Genomic DNA, 18,738 nt, shown 5'->3' on the forward strand with positions numbered 1-18,738 from the left:
TTTACCATATCACAATAACAAATGTAATATTACACGTCCCTTTTAAGCTAAGACATAAGACATTAGTTTAAAATGTTGGGGGGGACCCCACAGATAATTGCACATTTGCTCTTACATCTTATAAATAAATATCTTACTATTTGTGGTGCGTAATAATTTTAAAGAAAATAATTTTAAAAATTTAACTTTTAATGAAACTTTAAAAATTATTACCGTATCATATTATCGGGTCGACTGAAAATGAGGGAATGGAAATTGAAGGAACGGAAAATGAAGGAACGGAAAATGAAGGAACCGGAAAATGAAGGAACGGAAAATGAAGGAACCGGAAAATGAAGGAACCGGAAAATGAAGGAACCGGAAAATGAAGGAACTGAAATTGAAGGAAAGTGAAAAAAGGAGTAGCGGAATCCTAAAAAAATAAAACGCGGAAATACCGTTGACTGTTTATTTAGGTTTACTGTTTATTCAAGAAATGATAAGCGTTAATGAGTTAATTTTTATTACCCCAGCATACCCTAACCCTCTTCTATAAAGTGCCCGTTTATTTCTAAAATAATATTGACTTAAATACAAATAAATACATTTAAAAACAAATAGAACTGTAAACAATACAAATTTAATAAATCGTTTTTTCGTATTTAATCATCCTCAATGTGGAATGGACAACTTTACGGCCTAAACATAGAGTAACATATGTAACACTAACCCAGTCTCAAGTTGACTTTGACAGTTTGGAATAATATTGATTCTAATTGCCAATAATTTAACTGGGTGTAAGGTGTTGGCTTAGCAAAAGTTACCGTTTATGGTGCCCTACTCAAGAGCATAACAGCATTAAAAATCGAACCCAAAACATTATGTAGTAAAGCCGTTTTTAGCCAGTGGTAACATTGGACTAGTGAAGAAATTTTATTTACGTACAAATCCTTTTATTAGACAAATAAAAAATCTTATGAAAATAAAATCTTACTCATGTAGATAATCTTTAATTTAAAACTTACAAACTGCAACCAAGAGCTAATTGTTGGGTAACGACGTGATGCATAAAACAAGAAATAAAATTGTAAGCAAGTTAAACTATTGAAACGTTAAATCTAAATAATTTCCTCAATGCTGAAGTGTATTCATGTATTCCAAGATAAACTAAAGCACCAAGGCAAAACCCAACTGAAATATAAAAGGTTTAAAAAAGAGGAAATTCAACTAATAATAAATTGCATAATGCTGTTGTTAAAAATAAAAAAGTTATACACTTTAATATAATAAGCATCACAATTCTTTGAGCTTAAACAACCAGTAGCGTAAATAAAAGAGGAATATTAAATTTATCCCCACTACTCTACTGTACTTATCTACTTTAAAAGCAGTAACGTTATAACCCGATTACGTCACTATATAGGTTTATGTCATTAAAAAAAAGCATATAAAATTTTGTTAAACAAAATTTATTAAAAACGATTAATAATATCAAAATAAGGAAAAAAAAAAGTTTAAAAACATAAATAATATCGACAACCGAAAAGAATACGTAAAAATAAGGCTAGAAACATAAATAATATCAACAACAGAAAGAAATACGAAATAAATAAGGTGAAGAACATAAATAATATCAACAACAGAAAGAAATACGAAATAAATAAGGCTAAGAACATAAATAATATCGACAACAGCAAAGAATACATAAAATTAAGGCTAAAAACATAAATAATATCGATAACAGAAAAAAATACATGAAATTAAGGCTAAAAACATAAATAATATCGACAACAGAAAGAAATACAAAAAAAATAAGGCTGAGAACATAAATAATATCGACAACAGAAAAGAGTACGTAAAATTAAGGCTAAAAACATAAATAATATCGACAACAGAAAGAATACATAAAAAATAAGGCTTAGAACACAATTAATATCAATAACATGAAAAGTATGTGAAATTAAGACTAAAAACATAAATAATATCGACATCAGAAAGAAATCTGAAATAAATAAGGCTAAAAAACATAAATAATATCGACAACAGAAAGAAATATGAAAAAAATAAGGCTAAAAACATAAATAATATCGACAACAGAAAGAAATACGAAAAAATAAGACTAAAAACATCAAAAATATCGACAACAGAAAAGAATACATGAAATTAAGGCTAAGAACATAAATAATATTGACAACAGAAAAGAATGTGTAAAATTAAGGCTAAAAACATAAATAATAACGACAATAAAAAGAAATACGAAAAAAATAAGGCTAAAAACATAAACAATATGAAATAATAAGGCTAAAAACATAAATAATATCAACAACAGAAAGAAATACAAAAAAATATTGCTAAAAACATAATTAATATTGACAATAAAAAAGAATAAAAAAAGAGACTAAAAACGTAAAAATGATCGACAAAAAAATCAGGAAAATAAGGCTTAAATATAAATAATATTGACCACACAATATTGAAAAAACAATATTAATAAATAAATAATTCGTATAATATAACCCAATATAGCTCTAGTAGGAAAGCACGAACTGGTCACATTATCGAACGAATGTCTTAACTTGGCAAACATCATTGGGAAGTTGTAGAAACATCATCAGAAAGTGGTGACAACATCATAATGGGTAGCAACATTATCAGAAAATGGTTGCAACATCATCAAAAAGTGGTAGCATTATCATTGGAAAGTGGTAGCAACATCATTGGGGGGGTAGTGACTTTATCGGAAAGTGGTAGCAACATTATCAGAAAGTTGTATCAACATCATCGGGACGCGGGGGGTAGCAACATCATTGGAAAGTAAAAGAAAAATTTTCTGGAGGGTAACAACATTATCAAAAGGCAATATCATCATTTACAACATCATCAAAAGGCATCATCTGGGGTAGCAACATCATCGGAAGGTAGTAGCAACATCATTAGAGGCAGCAACAATTACGGTAGGTAGCAACATAAGCATAAGGTGGTAACAATATTTTCAGGGAGTAGCAACATTATGTAAGGGCAACAACAACATTGAAAAGTGGAAGAAAAATTATCGTCGGGTAGCAACATCTTTGGAAAGTGGTAGCAAAGGTATTAGGGGGGTAACGGCATCATTTGGGGTAACAACATCATCAGCGAGGGGTAGCAACATCATCAGAAAGTGGTATCAACGTCATTGGGACACAGGGGGTAGCAACATCATTGGAAGGTAGTAGCAACATCGTCATCTGAAACCTTAAAAAAAAGCTGGAAAGCAGTTATCTATTTCTAATTACAAAAAAAAATAGTGAACATATTACCTTGTCGTTTAGAAGACTATATGTTACCTATCTTTCTCAATTCAAAAGGTGACATCATCAGAGGGTGACATCATCGAAGTGTAACCTAATCCGAAACACTGAATTGCATTAAACCTATGTAGACAAAATGACCTCGAAAAAAATTGAAAAGAATTAAATATGTTATTTGGTACAGTTGTTTAATTTAATTAAAAATATATAAAATGAATAATTTAGTTATACGTATTTACTGCATGAATACCAAACTTTTATTAAAAAAAAGGATAATATTAGAAAATAATTAAGAAAAATTATTAAAATAAACAAATTGTAAGGTCACTAAAATAAATTAAAACACCAACCAACAACTTATTAAACAAATACAATACACAAAATAGTAACCTACTTATTAATAGTAGGTAACTGATAAACAAATAGCTAACAAATCAAATAGCAGGCATGTAGATCCCAGCTGATCGCACTCTAGTACGCCAACTAGCGGTCGACTTTAACGTCTACAGATCTCCATCTAGCGGATGGTAATATAGCTACGACAACTAAAGCGACGCAAACTGACGTGTAAAAAGAAGCGGCGAAAACTGACGTTTAAGTCGAAGCGAACGACGAAAGCGACGAACAACGAACGAGAAAAAGCGACGAACGACGTAAGCGACGAACAACGAACGCGACGCAAACCAAACCGACCAACGAATCGTATGTTGCAACACGCGCACGAATTAGATTGAACGCAAGATTGACGACCCGCCTAATATAACTAGGCTGATCCTAATAATTGGTCATTTTTAGTATAGATCTGTAATCAACAATACCTCAGATTTGACAAGCTGAGGCCTTTGCCTTTAGGGTTAGGTTAGGGTGTAGGACTTTTATTAGGGAAAATGCATATAGAAAGATGTACACTCAAAAATTATAAATAATGTTATTATCAATTTAATATATATATATATTTATTGAAAAACAAATATCTTACCGTATGTTAAAGAAAATCACCTTTTTGTTCTTCTTCTCACAACTTATTAAAACCTTAATTAACAACTACCTCTCTTATCATCATCAGATCCTCCAGATGTTCCTCTATTCTTCATCAAATTATCATCAGATCCTCCAGATGTTCTTTTATTCCTTATTGGATTCCTCAGGTTCACGAGATCGTCATCTGAAATCTGAAAGCTAAAAAGCAGTTATATATGTCTAATTAAAAATTAAAATTAGTTAAAATATTACCTTGTTGTTCAGAAGACTACATGTTACCTATTTTTCTCGATTCCTCATTACATCCTTCAGATGTTCCTTCATTTTTCATAAAATCATCATCAGATCCTCTAGATGTTCCTCTATTCCTCATCAGATTCTCCAGGTTCACAAGATCGTCATCTGATATCTGAAACCTTAAAAAGAAAGCTAAAAAGCAGTTACCTATGTCTAATTAAAAATTTAAATTGGTTAACAGATTACCTTGTTGTTCGGAAGACTACATTTTACTTATCTTTCTCGATTCCTCATTAGATCCTCGAGATGTTCCTTCATTCTTTATGAAATTATCATTAAATCCTCCATGTGTTCCTCTATTCCTCATCATATCAGCCAGGTTCACAAGGTCGTCATCTGAAATCTGAAACCTTAAAAAGAAAGCTAAAAAGCAGTTATATATGTCTAATTAAAAATTAAAATTAGTTAAAATATTACCTTGTTGTTCAGAAGACTATATGTTACCTATTTTTCTCGATTCCTTATTAGATCCTCCAGATGTTCATTCATTCCTTATGAAATCATCATCAGATCCACCAGATGTTCCTTTATTCCTCATCAGATCCTCTAAGTTCACGAGATCGCCATCTGAAATCTAAAACCTTAAAAAAAAAGCTAAAAAGCAGTTATGTATGTCTAATTAAAAATTTAAATTGGTTAACAGATTACCTTGTTGTTCGAAAGACTACATTTTACTTATCTTTCTCGATTCCTCATTAGATCCTTCAGATGTTCCTTCATTTTTCATGAATTCATCATCAGATCCTCTAGATGTTCTTCTATTTCTCATCAGATCGTCCAGGTTCACGAGATCGTCATCTGAAATCAAAAACCTTAAAAAGAAAGCTAAAATGCAGTTATATATGTCTAATTAAAAATTAAAATTAGTTAAAATATTACCTTGTTGTTCAGAAGACTATATGTTACCTATCTTTCTCGATTCCATATTAGATCCTCCAGATGTTCATTCATTCCTTATAAAATCATCATTAGATCCTCCAGATGTTCCTTTATTCCTCATCAGATCCTCTAAGTTCACGAGATCGCCATCTGAAATCTAAAACCTTAAAAAAAAAGCTAAAAAGCAGTTATGTATGTCTAATTAAAAATTAAAATTAGTTAAAATATTACCTTGTTGTTCAGAAGACTACATGTTACCTATCTTTCTCGATTCCTCATTACATTTTCCGGATGTTACTTCATTCATCAAGAAATCATCATTAAATCCTCCATGTGTTCCTCTATTTCTCATCAGATCCGCCAGGTTCATGAGGTCGTCATCTGAAATCTAAAACCTTAAAAACAAAGCTAAAAAGCAGTTATATATGTCTAATCAAAGATTAAAATTAGTTAAAATATTACCTTTTTGTTCAGAAGACTACATGTTACCTATCTTTCTCGATTCCTCATTACATCCTCCGGATGTTCCTTCATTCTTCATGAAATCATCATTAAATCCTCCATGTGTTCCTCTATTTCTCATCAGCTCCGCCCAGGTTCACAAGGTCGTCATCTGAAATCTAAAACCTTAAAAAGAAAGCTAAAAAGCAGTTATATATGTCTAATTAAAAATTAAAATTAGTTAAAATATTACCTTGTTGTTCAGAAGACTACATGTTACCTATCTTCCTCGATTCCTCATTACATCCTACAGATGTTCCATCATTTTTCATGAATTTATCATCAGATCCTCTAGATGTTCCTCTATTCCTCATCAGATCCTCCAAGTTCACGAGATCGCCATCTGAAATCTGAAACCTTAAAAAAAAGCTAAAAAGCAGTTATGTATGTCTAATTAAAAATTAAAATTAGTTAAAATATTACCTTGTTGTTCAGAAGACTACATGTTACCTATCATTCTCGATTTCTCATTACATCCTCCAGATGTTCCTTCATTCTTCATGAAATCATCATTAAATCCTCCGTGTGTTGCTCTATTCCTCATCAGACCCGCCAGGTGCACGAGGTCGTCATCTGAAATCTAAAACCTTAAAAAGATAGCGAAAAAGCAGTTATATATGTCTAATTAAAAATTAAAATTAGTTAAAATATTACCTTGTTGTTCAGAAGACTACATGTTACCTATCTTCCTCGATTCCTTATTACATCCTCCAGATGTTCCTTCATTTTTCATGAATTCATCATCAGATCCTCTAGATGTTCCTCTATTCCACATCAGATCGTCCAGGTTCACGAGATCGTCATCTGAAATCTAAAACCTTAAAAAGAAAGCTAAAAAGCAGTTAAATATATCTAATTAAAAATTAAAATTAGTTAAAATATTACCTTGTTGTTCAGAAGACTGCATGTTACTTATCTTTCTCGATTCCTCATTAGATCCTTCACATGTTCCTTCATTTTTCATGAATTCATCATCAGATCCTCTAGATGTTCCTCTATTCCTCATCAGATCGTCCAGGTTCACGAGAACGTCATCTGAAATCTAAAACTTAAAAACAAAGCTAAAAAACAGTTAAATATGTCTAATTAAAAATTAAAATTAGTTAAAATATTACCTTGTTGTTCAGAAGACTGCATGTTACTTATCTTTCTCGATTCCTCATTAGATCCTTCAGATGTTTCTTCATTTTTCATGAATTTATCATCAGATCCTCTAGATGTTTCTCTATTCCTCATCAGATCCTCCAGGTTCACGAGATCGTCATCTGAAATCTAAAACCTTACAAAGAAAGCTAAAAAGCAGTTATATATGTCTAATTAAATATTAATATTAGTTAAAATATTACCTTGTTGTTCAGAAGACTACATGTTACCTATATTTTTCGATTCCTCATTAGATCCTCCAAAAGTTTCTTCATTTTTCATGAAATCATCATCAGATCCTCCAGATGTTGTTCTTTATTCCTCATTAAATCCTTCGGCTTCACAAAATCGTCGTCTGAAACCTTAATAAGAATGCTGGAAAGCAGTTATATATGTCAAAATAGAAAAAATATTTATTAATTAGTTAACATTTTACCTGGTTGGTCAAGGGACTATAGGTTACCTATTTTCTCTTTACCTCATTTATTATTATCATCAGATCCCTCGGCTCCACAAAGTTGTCATCTAAAACCTTAGAAAAGAAACAACTAAACCGACGCAAACTGACAACTTTACAGCCAAAGCGACTCAAATCGACGCACGCAAACTGACAATGTTACAATTAAAATGACGGAAGCGACGAACAACGAAATTGACGCAAACTGGCGTAACAACTGAAGCGATCGACGAAAGCGGCGAATAACGGAAGCGACGATTGCGGCGAATAACGGAAGCGACGATTGCGGCGAATAACGGAAGCGACGATTGCGGCAAACAACGAGCGACGATTGCGGCGAACAACGAAAGCGTCGAAAGCGGCGAACAACCAAAGCGGCGATCAACGGGAGAGAAAAAAAGGCTAAAAAGCAGTTATGTATGTCTAATTAAAAATTAAAATTAGTTAAAATATTACCTTGTTGTTCAGAAGACTATATGTTACCTATCTTTCTCGATTCCTTATTAGATCCTCCAGATGTTCATTCATTCCTTATGAAATCATCATGAGATCCTCCAGATGTTGCTCTACTCATCATCAGATCCTCCAAGTTCACGAGATCGCCATCTGAAATCTAAAACCTTAAAAAAAAGGCTAAAAAGCAGTTATGTATGTCTAATTAAAAATTAAAATTAGTTAAAATATTACCTTGTTGTTCAGAAGACTACATGTTACCTATCTTTCTCGATTCCTCATTACAGCCTCCGGATGTTCCTTTATTCTTCATGAAATCATCATTAAATCCACCATGTGTTGCTCTATTCCTCATCAGATCCTCCAGGTTCACGAGATCGTCATCTGAAATCTAAAACCTTAAAAAGAAAGCTAAAAAGCAGTTATATATGTCTAATTAAAAATTAAAATTAGTTAAAATATTACCTTGTTGTTGAGAAGACTACATGTTACCTATCTTTCTCGATTCCTCATTACATCCTCCAGATGTTCCTTCATTTTTCATAAATTCATCATCAGATCCTCTAGATATTCCTCTATTCCTCATCAGATCCCCCAAGTTCACGAGATCGCCATCTGAAATCTGAAACTTTAAAAAAAGCTAAAAAGCAGTTATGTATGTCTAATTAAAAATTAAAATTAGTTAAAATATTACCTTGTTGTTCAGAAGACTACATGTTACTTATCTTTCTTGATTCCTCATTAGATCCTTCAGATGTTCCTTCATTTTTCATGAATTCATCATCAGATCCTCCAGATGTTCCTCTATTCCTCATCAAATCCTCCAGGTTCACGAGGTCGTCATCTGAAATCTAAAACCTTAAAAAGAAAGCTTAAAAGCAGTTATATATGTCTAATTAAAAATTAAAATTAGTTAAAATATTACCTTGTTGTTCAGAAGACTATATGTTACCTATCTTTCTCGATTCCTTATTAGATCCTCCAGATGTTCATTCATTCCTTATGAAATCATCATCAGATCCTCCAGATGTTGCTCTACTCATCATCAGATCCTCCAAGTTCACAAGATCGCCATCTGAAGTCTAAAACCTTAAAAAAAAAGCTAAAAAACAGTTATGTATGTCTAATTAAAAATTAAAATTAGTTAAAATATTACCTTGCTGTTCAGAAGACTACATGTTACCTATCTTTTTCGATTCCTCATTACATCCTCCGGATGTTCCTTCATTCTTCATAAAATCATCATTAAATCCACTATGTGTTGCTCTATTCCTCATCAGATCCTCCAGGTTCACGAGATCGTCATCTGAAATCTAAAACCTTAAAAAGAAAGCTAAAAAGCAGTTATATATGTCTAATTAAAAATTAAAATTAGTTAAAATATTACCTTGTTGTTCAGAAGACTACATGTTACCTATCTTCCTCGATTCCTCATTACATCCTCCAGATGTTCCCTTATTTTTCATGAATTCATCATCAGATCCTCTAGATGTTCCTCTATTCCTCATCAGATCCTCCAAGTTCACGAGATCGCCATCTGAAATCTGAAACCTTAAATTAAAGCTAAAAAGCAGTTATGTATGTCTAATTAAAAATTAAAATTAGTTAAAATATTACCTTGTTGTTCAGAAGACTACATGTTACCTATCTTTCTCGATTCCTCATTACATCCTCCAGATGTTCCTTCATTCTTCATGAAATCATCATTAAATCCTCCGTAGGTTGCTCTATTCCTCTTCAGATCCGCCAGGTTCACGAGGTCGTCATCTGAAATCTAAAATCTTAAAAAGAAAGCTAAAAAGCAGTTATATATGTCTAATTAAAAATTAAAATTAGTTAAAATATTACCTTGTTGTTCAGAAGACTACATATTACCTACCTTCCTCGATTCCTCATTACATCCCCCAGATGTTCCTTCATTTTTCATGAATTCATCATCAGATCCTTTAGATGTTCCTCTATTCCTCATCAGATCCTCCAAGTTCACGAGATCGCCATCTGAAATCTGAAACCTTAAAAAAAAAACTAAAAAGCAGTTATGTATGTCTAATTAAAAATTAAAATTAGTTAAAATATTACCTTGTTGTTCAGAAGACTACATGTTACCTATCATTCTCGATTCCTCATTACATCCTCCAGATGTCCTTCATTCTTCATGAAATCATTATTAAATCCACCGTGTGTTGCTCTATTCCTCATCAGATCCGCCAGGTTCACGAGGTCGTCATCTGAAATCTAAAACCTTAAAAAGAAAGCTAAAAAGCAGTTATATATGTCTAATTAAAAATTAAAATTAGTTAAAATATTACCTTGTTGTTCAGAAGACTACATGTTACCTATCTTCCTCGATTCCTCATTACATCCTCCGGATGTTCCTTCATTTTTCATGAATTCATCATCAGATCCTCTAGATGTTCCTCTATTCCTCATCAGATCCTCCAAGTTCACGAGATCGCCATCTGAAATCTGAAACCTTAAAAAAAAAACTAAAAAGCAGTTATGTATGTCTAATTAAAAATTAAAATTAGTTAAAATATTACCTTGTTGTTCAGAAGACTACATGTTACCTATCATTCTCGATTCCTCATTAGATCCTTCAGATGTTTCTTCATTTTTCATGAATTCATCATCAGATCCTCTAGATGTTCCTCTATTCCTCATCAGATCCTCCAGGTTCACGAGATCGTCATCTGAAATCTAAAACCTTACAAAGAAACCTAAAAAGCAGTTATGTATGTCTAATTAAAAATTAAAATTAGTTAAAATATTACCTTGTTGTTCAGAAGACTACATGTTACCTATGTTTCTCGATTCCTCATTAGATCCTCCAAATGTTCATTCATTTCTTATGAAATCATCATCGGATCCTCCAGATGTTTCTTTATTCCTCATCAGATCCTCCAGGTTCACAAGATCGCCATCCGAAATCTGAAACTTTAAAAAGAAAGCTAAAAAGCAGTTATATATGTCTAATTAAATATTAATATTAGTTAAAATATTACCTTGTTGTTCAGAAGACTACATGTTACCTATCTTTTTCGATTCCTCATTAGATCCTCCAAAAGTTTCTTCATTTTTCATGAAATCATCATCAGATCCTCCAGGTGTTGTTCTTTATTCCTCATTAAATCCTTCGGCTTCATAAAATCGTCGTCTGAAACCTTAATAAGAATGCTGGAAAGCAGCTATATATGTCAAAATAGAAAAAATATTTATTAATTAGTTAACATTTTACCTGGTTGGTCAAGGGACTATAGGTTACCTATTTTCTCTTTACCTCATTTATTATCATCATCAGATCCCTCGGCTCCACAAAGTTGTCATCTAAAACCTTAGAAAAGAAACAACTAAACCGACGCAAACTGACAACTTTACAGCCAAAGCAATTCAAATCGACGCACGCAAACTGACAATGTTACAATTAAAGCGACGGAAGCGACGAACAACGAAATTGACGCAAACTGGCGTAACAACTGAAGCGATCGACGAAAGCGGCGAATAACGGAAGCGACGATTGCGGCAAACAACGAGCGACGATTGCGGCGAACAACGAAAGCGTCGAACAACCAAAGCGACGATCAACGGGAGAGAAAAAAAAGGCTAAAAAGCAGTTATGTATGTCTAATTAAAAATTAAAATTAGTTAAAATATTACCTTGTTGTTCAGAAGACTATATGTTACCTGTCTTTCTCGATTCCTTACTAGATCCTCCAAATGTTCATTGCTTTCTTATTAAATCATCACCAGTTCCTCCAGATGTTCCTCTATTCCTCATCAGATCTTCCAAGTTCACGAGATCGCCATCTGAAATCTAAAACCTTAAAAAAAAAAGCTAACAACCAGTTATGTATGTCTAATTAAAAATTAAAATTAGTTAAAATATTACCTTGTTGTTCAGAAGACTACATGTTACCTATCTTTCTCGATTCCTCATTACATCCTCCGAATGTTTCTTCATTCTTCATGAAATCATCATTAAATCCTCCATGTGTTCCTCTATTTCTCATCAGATCCGCCAGGTTCACGAGGTCGTCATCTGAAATCTAAAACCTTGAAAAGAAAGCTAAAAAGCAGTTATATATGTCTAATTAAAAATTAAAATTAGTTAAAATATTACCTTGTTGTTCAGAATACTACATGTTACCTATCATTCTCGATTCCTCATTACATCCTCCAGTTGTTCCTTCATTCTTCATGAAATCATCATTAAATCCTCCGTGTGTTGCTCTATTCCTCATCAGATCCGCCAGGTTCACGAGGTCGTCATCTGAAATCTAAAACCTTAAAAAGAAAGCTAAAAAGCAGTTATATATGTCTAATTAAAAATTAAAATTAGTTAAAATATTACCTTGTTGTTCAGAAGACTACATGTTACTTATCTTTCTCGATTCCTCATTAGATCCTTCAGATGTTCCTTCATTTTTCATGAATTCATCATCAAATCCTCCAGATGTTCCTCTATTCCTCATCAGATCCTCCAGGTTCACGAGGTCGTCATCTGAAATCTAAAACCTTAAAAAGAAAGCTTAAAAGCAGTTATATATGTCTAATTAAAAATTAAAATTAGTTAAAATATTACCTTGTTGTTCAGAAGACTATATGTTACCTATCTTTCTCGATTCCTTATTAGATCCTCCAGATGTTCATTCATTCCTTATGAAATCATCATGAGATCCTCCAGATGTTGCTCTACTCATCATCAGATCCTCCAAGTTCACGAGATCGCCATCTGAAATCTAAAACCTTAAAAAAAAGGCTAAAAAGCAGTTATGTATGTCTAATTAAAAATTAAAATTAGTTAAAATATTACCTTGTTGTTCAGAAGACTACATGTTACCTATCTTTCTCGATTCCTCATTACAGCCTCCGGATGTTCCTTTATTCTTCATGAAATCATCATTAAATCCACCATGTGTTGCTCTATTCCTCATCAGATCCTCCAGGTTCACGAGATCGTCATCTGAAATCTAAAACCTTAAAAAGAAAGCTAAAAAGCAGTTATATATGTCTAATTAAAAATTAAAATTAGTTAAAATATTACCTTGTTGTTGAGAAGACTACATGTTACCTATCTTTCTCGATTCCTCATTACATCCTCCAGATGTTCCTTCATTTTTCATAAATTCATCATCAGATCCTCTAGATATTCCTCTATTCCTCATCAGATCCCCCAAGTTCACGAGATCGCCATCTGAAATCTGAAACTTTAAAAAAAGCTAAAAAGCAGTTATGTATGTCTAATTAAAAATTAAAATTAGTTAAAATATTACCTTGTTGTTCAGAAGACTACATGTTACTTATCTTTCTTGATTCCTCATTAGATCCTTCAGATGTTCCTTCATTTTTCATGAATTCATCATCAGATCCTCCAGATGTTCCTCTATTCCTCATCAAATCCTCCAGGTTCACGAGGTCGTCATCTGAAATCTAAAACCTTAAAAAGAAAGCTTAAAAGCAGTTATATATGTCTAATTAAAAATTAAAATTAGTTAAAATATTACCTTGTTGTTCAGAAGACTATATGTTACCTATCTTTCTCGATTCCTTATTAGATCCTCTAGATGTTCATTCATTCCTTATGAAATCATCATGAGATCCTCCAGATGTTGCTCTACTCATCATCAGATCCTCCAAGTTCACGAGATCGCCATCTGAAATCTAAAACCTTAAAAAAAAGGCTAAAAAGCAGTTATGTATGTCTAATTAAAAATTAAAATTAGTTAAAATATTACCTTGTTGTTCAGAAGACTACATGTTACCTATCTTTCTCGATTCCTCATTACAGCCTCCGGATGTTCCTTTATTCTTCATGAAATCATCATTAAATCCACCATGTGTTGCTCTATTCCTCATCAGATCCTCCAGGTTCACGAGATCGTCATCTGAAATCTAAAACCTTAAAAAGAAAGCTAAAAAGCAGTTATATATGTCTAATTAAAAATTAAAATTAGTTAAAATATTACCTTGTTGTTGAGAAGACTACATGTTACCTATCTTTCTCGATTCCTCATTACATCCTCCAGATGTTCCTTCATTTTTCATAAATTCATCATCAGATCCTCTAGATATTCCTCTATTCCTCATCAGATCCCCCAAGTTCACGAGATCGCCATCTGAAATCTGAAACTTTAAAAAAAGCTAAAAAGCAGTTATGTATGTCTAATTAAAAATTAAAATTAGTTAAAATATTACCTTGTTGTTCAGAAGACTACATGTTACTTATCTTTCTTGATTCCTCATTAGATCCTTCAGATGTTCCTTCATTTTTCATGAATTCATCATCAGATCCTCCAGATGTTCCTCTATTCCTCATCAAATCCTCCAGGTTCACGAGGTCGTCATCTGAAATCTAAAACCTTAAAAAGAAAGCTTAAAAGCAGTTATATATGTCTAATTAAAAATTAAAATTAGTTAAAATATTACCTTGTTGTTCAGAAGACTATATGTTACCTATCTTTCTCGATTCCTTATTAGATCCTCCAGATGTTCATTCATTCCTTATGAAATCATCATCAGATCCTCCAGATGTTGCTCTACTCATCATCAGATCCTCCAAGTTCACAAGATCGCCATCTGAAGTCTAAAACCTTAAAAAAAAAGCTAAAAAACAGTTATGTATGTCTAATTAAAAATTAAAATTAGTTAAAATATTACCTTGCTGTTCAGAAGACTACATGTTACCTATCTTTTTCGATTCCTCATTACATCCTCCGGATGTTCCTTCATTCTTCATAAAATCATCATTAAATCCACTATGTGTTGCTCTATTCCTCATCAGATCCTCCAGGTTCACGAGATCGTCATCTGAAATCTAAAACCTTAAAAAGAAAGCTAAAAAGCAGTTATATATGTCTAATTAAAAATTAAAATTAGTTAAAATATTACCTTGTTGTTGAGAAGACTACATGTTACCTATCTTTCTCGATTCCTCATTACATCCTCCAGATGTTCCTTCATTTTTCATAAATTCATCATCAGATCCTCTAGATATTCCTCTATTCCTCATCAGATCCCCCAAGTTCACGAGATCGCCATCTGAAATCTGAAACTTTAAAAAAAGCTAAAAAGCAGTTATGTATGTCTAATTAAAAATTAAAATTAGTTAAAATATTACCTTGTTGTTCAGAAGACTACATGTTACTTATCTTTCTTGATTCCTCATTAGATTCTTCAGATGTTCCTTCATTTTTCATGAATTCATCATCAGATCCTCCAGATGTTCCTCTATTCCTCATCAAATCCTCCAGGTTCACGAGGTCGTCATCTGAAATCTAAAACCTTAAAAAGAAAGCTTAAAAGCAGTTATATATGTCTAATTAAAAATTAAAATTAGTTAAAATATTACCTTGTTGTTCAGAAGACTATATGTTACCTATCTTTCTCGATTCCTTATTAGATCCTCCAGATGTTCATTCATTCCTTATGAAATCATCATCAGATCCTCCAGATGTTGCTCTACTCATCATCAGATCCTCCAAGTTCACAAGATCGCCATCTGAAGTCTAAAACCTTAAAAAAAAAGCTAAAAAACAGTTATGTATGTCTAATTAAAAATTAAAATTAGTTAAAATATTACCTTGCTGTTCAGAAGACTACATGTTACCTATCTTTTTCGATTCCTCATTACATCCTCCGGATGTTCCTTCATTCTTCATAAAATCATCATTAAATCCACTATGTGTTGCTCTATTCCTCATCAGATCCTCCAGGTTCACGAGATCGTCATCTGAAATCTAAAACCTTAAAAAGAAAGCTAAAAAGCAGTTATATATGTCTAATTAAAAATTAAAATTAGTTAAAATATTACCTTGTTGTTCAGAAGACTACATGTTACTTATCTTTCTCGATTCCTCATTAGATCCTTCAGATGTTCCTTCATTTTTCATGAATTCATCATCAGATCCTCTAGATGTTCCTCTATTCCTCATCCGATCCTCCAGGTTCACGAGATCGTCAACTGAAATCTAAAACCTTAAAAAGAAAGCTGAAAAGCAGTTATGTATGTCTAATTAAAAATTAAAATTAGTTAAAATATTACCTTGTTGTTCAGAAGACTACATGTTACCTATCTTTCTCAATTCCTCATTACATCCTCCGGATGTTCCTTCATTCTTCATGAAATCATCATTAAATCCACCATGTGTTCCTCTATTTCTCATCAGATCCGCCAGGTTCACTAGGTCGTCATCTGAAATCTAAAACCTTAAAAACAAAGCTAAAAAGCAGTTATATATGTCTAATTAAAAATTAAAATTAGTTAAAATATTACCTTGTTGTTCAGAAGACTACATGTTACTTATCTTTCTCGATTCCTCATTACATACTCCGGATGTTCCTTCATTCTTCATGAAATCATCATTAAATCCTCCATGTGTTCCTCTATTCCTCATCAGATCCTCCAGGTTCACGAGGTCGTCATCTGAAATCTAAAACCTTAAAAAGAAAGCTTAAAAGCAGTTATATATGTCTAATTAAAAATTAAAATTAGTTAAAATATTACCTTGTTGTTCAGAAGACTATATGTTACCTATCTTTCTCGATTCCTTATTAGATCCTCCAGATGTTCATTCATTCCTTATGAAATCATCATCATCAGATCCTCCAGATGTTGCTCTCCTCATCATCAGATCCTCCAAGTTCACAAGATCGCCATCTGAAATCTAAAACCTTAAAAAAAAAGCTAAAAAGCAGTTATGTATGTCTAATTAAAAATTAAAATTAGTTAAAATATTACCTTGTTGTTCAGAATACTACATGTTACCTATCTTTCTCGATTCCTCATTACATCCTCCGGATGTTCCTTCATTCTTCATGAAATCATCATTAAATCCACCATGTGTTGCTCTATTCCTCATCAGATCCTCCAGGTTCACGAGATCGTCATCTGAAATCTAAAACCTTAAAAAGAAAGCTAAAAAGCAGTTATATATGTCTAATTAAAAATTAAAATTAGTTAAAATATTACCTTGTTGTTCAGAAGACTACATGTTACTTATCTTTCTCGATTCCTCATTAGATCCTTCAGATGTTCCTTCATTTTTCATGAATTCATCATCAGATTCTTTAGATATTCCTCTATTCCTCATCCGATCCTCCAGGTTCACGAGATCGTCAACTGAAATCTAAAACCTTAAAAAGAAAGCTGAAAAGCAGTTATGTATGTCTAATTAAAAATTAAAATTAGTTAAAATATTACCTTGTTGTTCAGAAGACTACATGTTACCTATCTTTCTCAATTCCTCATTACATCCTCCGGATGTTCCTTCATGAAATCATCATTAAATCCACCATGTGTTCCTCTATTTCTCATCAGATCCGCCAGGTTCACGAGGTCGTCATCTGAAATCTAAAACCTTAAAAACAAAGCTAAAAAGCAGTTATATATGTCTAATTAAAAATTAAAATTAGTTAAAATATTACCTTGTTGTTCAGAAGACTACATGTTACTTATCTTTCTCGATTCCTCATTACATACTCCGGATGTTCCTTCATTCTTCATGAAATCATCATTAAATCCTCCATGTGTTCCTCTATTTCTCATCAGATCCGCCAGGTTCATGAGGTCGTCATCTGAAATCTAAAACCTTAAAAAGAAAGCTAAAAAGCAGTTATGTATGTCTAATTAAAAATTAAAATTAGTTAAAATATTACCTTGTTGTTCAGAAGACTGCATGTTACTTATCTTTCTCGATTCCTCATTAGATCCTTCAGATGTTTCTTCATTTTTCATGAATTCATCATCATATCCTCTAGATGTTCCACTATTCCTCATCAGATTCTCCAGGTTCACGAGGTCGTCATCTGAAATCTAAAACCTTACAAAGAAAGCTAAAAAGCAGTTATATATGTCTAATTAAATATTAATATTAGTTAAAATATTACCTTGTTGTTCAGAAGACTACATGTTACCTATCTTTTTCGATTCCTCATTAGATCCTCCAAAAGTTTCTTCATTTTTCATGAAATCATCATCAGATCCTCCAGATGTTGTTCTTTATTCCTCATTAAATCCTTCGGCTTCACAAGGTCGTCGTCTGAAACCTTAATAAGAATGCTGGAAAGCAGTTATATATGTCAAAATAGAAAAAATATTTATTAATTAGTTAACATTTTACCTGGTTGGTCAAAGGACTATAGGTTACCTATTTTCTCTTTACCTCATTTATTATCATCATCAGATCCCTCGGCCCCACAAAGTTGTCATCTAAAACCTTAGAAAAGAAACAACTAAACCGACGCAAACTGACAACTTTACAGCCAAAGCGACTCAAATCGACGCACGCAAACTGACAATGTTACAATTAAAGCGACGGAAGCGACGAACAACGAAATTGACGCAAACTGGCGTAACAACTGAAGCGATCGACGAAAGCGGCGAATAACGGAAGCGACGATTGCGGCGAATAACGGAAGCGACGATTGCGGCAAACAACGAGCGACGATTGCGGCGAACAACGAAAGCGTCGAAATCGGCGAACAACCAAAGCGGCGATCAACGGGAGAGAAAAAAAAGGCTAAAAAGCAATTATGTATGTCTAATTAAAAATTAAAATTAGTTAAAATATTACCTTGTTGTTCAGAAGACTACATGTTACCTATCTTTCTTGATTCCTCATTACATCCTCAGGATGTTTCTTCATTCTTCATGAAATCAACATTAAATCCTCCATGTGTTCCTCTATTTCTCATCAGATCTGCCCGGTTCACGAGGTCGTCATCTGAAATCTAAAACCTTAAAAAGATAGCTAAAAAGCAGTT

The sequence above is a fragment of the Corella eumyota genome, chromosome 2, assembly GCF_963082875.1.
Source record: "Corella eumyota chromosome 2, kaCorEumy4.1, whole genome shotgun sequence".
Classification (NCBI taxonomy): domain Eukaryota; kingdom Metazoa; phylum Chordata; class Ascidiacea; order Phlebobranchia; family Corellidae; genus Corella; species Corella eumyota.